Source organism: Helianthus annuus, chromosome 15, assembly GCF_002127325.2.
Source record: "Helianthus annuus cultivar XRQ/B chromosome 15, HanXRQr2.0-SUNRISE, whole genome shotgun sequence".
Classification (NCBI taxonomy): Eukaryota; Viridiplantae; Streptophyta; class Magnoliopsida; order Asterales; family Asteraceae; genus Helianthus; species Helianthus annuus.
In genome coordinates this window covers 74,920,232-74,926,268 of record NC_035447.2, presented here as the reverse complement: position 1 = coordinate 74,926,268, position 6,037 = coordinate 74,920,232, and positions in this window count along the sequence as shown.

Genomic DNA, 6,037 nt, shown 5'->3' with positions numbered 1-6,037 from the left:
CGTTGTGTAATCCTTCATTTCCAACTCTGATGAAGCAACCGTTGAAAATGACTCCGTTAGTTCATTTTCGTTTCTGACGATTTATCCGTTGGGAAATGAATATCCGTTGTGAAATCCTTCATTTCCAACTCTGATGAAGCAACCGTTGAAAATGACTCCGTTAGTTCATTTTCGTTTCTGATGATTTATCCGTTGGGGAAATGAATATCCGTTGTGTAATCCTTCATTTCCATTTCTGAAGAATACTCGTTGAGGAAAATGACTCCGTCTGTTCATTTTCGTTTCTGAAGAATGACCGTTAAGGAAATGACAGGATATTGCCTTGCATATCGCTGGTGGGTATTTGGCAAAGTCACAAATAGACTCCTACGAATAAATTTCGGGACGAAATTTCCTAAAGTAGGGGAGACTGTGACACCTGTGTCACCGCGACCATCAAACAAATACCAAGCCAATGAAATATTGTATTTCATACTTGGGATCTTGTACAAATATGTGTATCTTTTGCACATATCAATTCTTGTTCAATTTCAAACTTTATATCGCTTTCTGGAGAATTATACGCAAACTGGTGCGTAAATGTACTCAGTTTAATGCGACAAATACTCCGGAACATCAACATATACTCAACATACCTTAAATAACCTTTACATAACTTAGAAATAAGTTTTGAAGGCTTTGGTATAGCAAAAACAAGTTAATTCGCTTACAGGGACTAAACTTGACAAACTGCAAAAGTATGCCAATTTGAACTGTAACGAACATTCCGGAACATGTCCATAAGTTAAACATACCTAAATATCCTTTACATAGCTTAGAAATAGGCTTTGAGGTGTTTGGCATGCTAAAACAAACTTTTGGATCATTCAGGGACTAAAAGTGTCAAAAAGTGCACAAGTTTGCACTTTCGCGCATAACTTACGTTCTGAATACATCCGGACATCCAAAAATTTATGTAAGCATCCTTATATTATGCCTTAGTGTTTGGCATGAGAAAAATCCGTTCGTCACGTCATTTGGATCGTTTTTCGCGCTTATGCGCATTCCGTCGTAATTAAGCGAACATCGCGTTCGTACGACCAAACGAACCAACATCCGACATATTTTTGGGCATGTTTCATGTCCACAATGTTTAGACATCATTTTAGGGCCTTAAAGTTGGCTTTACAGGCCTTGGAAGGGCTGAAATGGCTTAAAACGCAACAGGGACCAAAATGTAAATTCTGCAAGTGGTGCAGATCAGAGGCTTAGGCGGCCCGCGTAAGATTGCCCAACCTTACGCGGGCGCGTGAGTGTCAGACAGAATATATTTTGCATTTAATGCAGTTGGCCTTTCGTTCGATCAAGGGGAATGCCCTTTCACCCAATCAAGAGCCAAGGGGCATTCTGACTTACCACAAATTTGACAAGTGTACGCTCGAGATCGCGGCACGATATTCGATAAACGATCCTAACGGTTCCACTTTTCCTATAAATACCCCCCCCTTTGTGTAAAAACCCACAAGAATCAGATCTAAAGCTCTAAGTTGGAACCATTGTTTCATACCTGAGCTATTTGATCTAGATTAGCACTCGGGGACCCTCCGTAAGTCTTCTTTCGCTCTTTTATTCGCTTTTCGAGTCCGAAAGTCAACGTTTTGTTGACTTTCTGCATTGACCAGCTTATGGTCGATGCGAAGTTCATGGAACTTCATAACGTGAGCGTGATCACGATGGTTATGGTCCGTAGTGACCATACCTACTGATTACCCGTTATCTAGGCTCAGTGACGAGTCGTAGTTTCGGCCAAAATGCGCATTCTTGCGTATTTTGTAACCAAACTACTCGTGAGCATCAAAGCCGTTTGTTTTGATGCCAAACCTGTTTTCTAAACTTAGTTAAGCATGTTCTAACATGCTTAGCTCGTCACTTTTAGTATAGTGCTTATATAGGGTCGTAAGGTAAGCGATCTAAACCATCGCTTATACTTTCGAACCCGACCCATTTGGTCGATCTTAGGATCCGACCAAACATATTAGGTGACCATAGCTATAACCTTCCGAGGTTATACCTTGTGGTCGCAATGTTAGGCGTTCCAACGCGTTCTACGCGAATGACGCGTTAGGGTAGCATAAGCTACCTAAACGGGTCGTGATGGACCGTAAGCACTTAGGTTAAGTTTCATTTTAGTATGTAGGCTTTGTTAAACCATATTACACGAGTCTCCATACTCGTTTGGTTTCGAACCCGCGTACTATCCGATCCTTCCGATTTGGTCCGGTATATTAACATAGCTACCTATTAGGTGCCGTTGTATTCCGTGATCTTTAGCATTATCTGGTTATTATACAAGGAACTCAAAGCAATCTCAGGTGAGTACATTGAACCCCTCTTTTACTGTTTTCCAAACTGTTTTGGGGTGAAACACATGTGCCTACTTGCTACTTTCATGCTTTCCGGTTTTCACATCATATACTTGCTATGTTCGATAGTACATATATAGTACATGATTTCATTGTGTTTATGCTATGTATGCCCATTGTGTGCATACGTAGTACATTGTTTCACATTGCATTTCTGTTGCATATGCTCATCCAGCATATGAACACATTATTCTACATTTTGAACCGTTGTACTCTACAATACATTTCATGCTACGTACGCCCATTGTGTGCATACGTAGTACATTGTTTCACATTGCATATCTGTTGCATATGCTCATCCAGCATATGAACACATTATTCTACATTTTGAACCGTTGTACTCTACAATACATTTCATGCTACGTACGCCCATTGTGTGCATACGTAGTACATTGTTTCACATTGCATTTCTGTTGCATATGCTCATCCAGCATATGAACACATTACCTACATTTTGAACCGTTGTAACCATTTGACTATGTGAACCGTCTTACCCTTTGATTTCATGAACCGTCTGTAACCATTGAACCGTGTAAACCAGTTGTATCCGTTGACATGATTACATTTGACAATAGACATTTGACTATACATGAACATTTCTACCGTTGTTAAACATTTCATCTTGATGGTTTGGTTTGAGTAAGTGATTAAGTAACGAGGCGTGTGTAATATGATACAAGCATGGTGGATACGCCGCTGGTACTTCCTATATATAAGTGTTTGTATGGTATTACATATCGTAGCGTTATTTGAATCATTTCAATTTGAGACATATGACATTTTATACAAATAACACACTTTTCACGAGACATTGTTTACAAACGACTTATCTTATACAAACTCATTTTTCATGGTTATCCGTTTAACCATACAGTGTTTCTTATTTATACATATCATTTGATCTTACCGTTTTTCAAATGATTTACAAGACAAAGCAAAATACGAGGTTCATGACTAAACATTTTCTCAAACATAAGTCATGAATTCCGTTTTCACAAAACCAATGTATCTCACAGGCATTTTTATGCTGACGTACCTATTTTCACATGTGTTTTCAGGAGATGATGCATAGGACTTATCAAGACATACTTAGGCGGACCTGTGCCTTAGTGACTTAAAACGAGACAAGAACTAGTTAATTTATGTTATGTACACTTTGATTCTTGTTTAGACAATGTAAACTTTCATGTTTGATTTATAAAACGAAACTTCATTTGCCATGGATTTGAAACAATTGATTCTGTTACAACACTCCCCGACGTTTCCGCCACGTTTTGTATGTTCTACGTGGTCGGGGTGTGACAGAAAAGATGGTATCAGAGCCAATGGTTATAGGGAATTAGGTTATTAGTAATGCTTTGACCTAGTCTATAACCTTCCTAGGACCCTAACGCGAGTTCACTTGCGTTTAGTCATAAAACAATACCGTCACCTATCCTTAGGCGACGACCACAACAAGAACATAAATTTCAAAACCGCCTTGAAAACTAATCATCTGTTCTAGGATGATTGATTACTAGGTTTTGAACCCTCTATTGTAAGGTTTTGAACCCTTTGTTATAAGGTTTTGAACCCCTTTGAATTTTCAAAACTCTCGTCAAAGTTTTGGGTCCTAAATAGTGTGAACACGTGCGAACTGGAAGAGTGAATGCCTGTACCCTGGGTTTTCTGTCTAAGGTTAGAGTGTTCGTACAAATCCACATAATCGGACCAGTCACTCTTACCTGGGAACTCTTGGGGTGAGTGTCCACTTATAGGTGAGCATGTCTTCGCGATACACTATGAGGATCTATTTGCTTTGATTCAGCCTTGGTGTTGTTTGTTTGCTTCATGATTCGAACAAATGACCATCAACCGTGATTATGGTCGGTATTGTAACATCCTATTCTTACCCAATACCATTTTATTTGTTTCCTTTCATGTTTTCCTCTTTTAGAATGCCTCCTCGACGCGAACACCAGATAGCAACTGCCGAGCTGGCAGAAATTATTGCGCAGCAGATGGCTGCTCAATTCCCAAATCTCTTTGCTCAATGGAACCAAGCCAACAACAACAACAATGGTACATGCAATTTCAAGAGCTTTAACTCGGCTAAACCACTCAAGTTTAGTGGTTCTGAGGGAGCAACTGGGCTTATCCAATGGTTCGAGAGCATCGAGAATACCTTTCGCCACGTGCAGTGTCCGGAAAATCGCAAGGTCGAGTTTTCTTCGAGTGTGTTTCAGAAGAGGGCTCTTACATGGTGGAATGGGGTAATGAGAGACCGTGGTGCAGATGTTGCTCTAGCACAAACATGGGCTGAACTGAGAGCTCTTATGATGAGAGAGTTTTGTCCTCGTCATGAACAACGAGCGTTGGAGAAGGAGTTTGATGATTTAAACAAGATAGTGGCGAACACAGGGCATATACTGATAGGTTTGAGGAGTTGAGTCTACTTTGCCCGACTATGGTCGCCCCACTCGACAAGGCTATCGAAAGGTACATCGACGGCCTGCCTGACTCGGTACAAGACATTGTCACTGGTAGCAACCCTACCACACTCCGTCAGGCCATTGAGCTATCTGCAACTTGACTGAATCGCAGATCAGAAAGCATAAACTTTTTCGAAAGGGTGACAAGAAGCCAATCGAGGAATCAAAGACCATGGATGAACAGACTGAATCTCCTAAGAAGTCAAAGAAGCGAAAGGCTTCTCAGAACTTCGCCGTGGTCGCTCACAATGGTCAAGCCGTCCCCAACCAACCAGCTCAACCCCCTGCTAGAAAACCATACAATGGAACTGCACCTTTGTGCAACCAATGTAGCCTCCATCATCACGCCAATGTACAGTGCCGCAAATGCCAAACTTGTGGACTCATAGGCCACACAGCAAGAGTCTGCCCAGCTGCAGCTGCGCCAAACCAAGCTGGCAACAATCCTGCCAAGGTCGTTTTCTACCAGGCTCTTGTTTCAACTGTGGCGAGATGGGTCATTTCCGAAGAAATTGCCCAAAGCTTGCTAATGCAAATCCAGCACAGGGATAAGCATCTGACTGACTAGAAGACAACATCGTTTAGAAATAATCACGTCTTATGTATTATTTTCTTTTGTTGTCAAGGTCCAAGAAACCGTTGTTATCGTTGTTTATAAATAAATCTTTTATTTGCATTGCAATGTATTTCTATGGTTGCATGTATAAACGACATATCCCTTACAATACCGACAATCAAGGGACTGTATTCCTTAAAGAACAAACTACCCCCAATACATTTCATGCTACGTACGCCCATTGTGTGCATACGTAGTACATTGTTTCACATTGCATATCTGTTGCATATGCTCATCCAGCATATGAACACATTATTCTACATTTTGAACCGTTGTACTCTACAATACATTTCATGCTACGTACGCCCATTGTGTGCATACGTAGTACATTGTTTCACATTGCATTTCTGATGCATATGCTCATCCAGCATATGAACACATTACCCTACATTTTGAACCGTTGTAACCATTTGACTATGTGAACCGTCTTACCCTTTTGATTTCATGAACCGTCTGTAACCATTGAACCGTGTAAACCAGTTGTATCCGTTGACATGAATTACATTTGACAATAGACATTTAACTATACATGAACATTTCTACCGTTG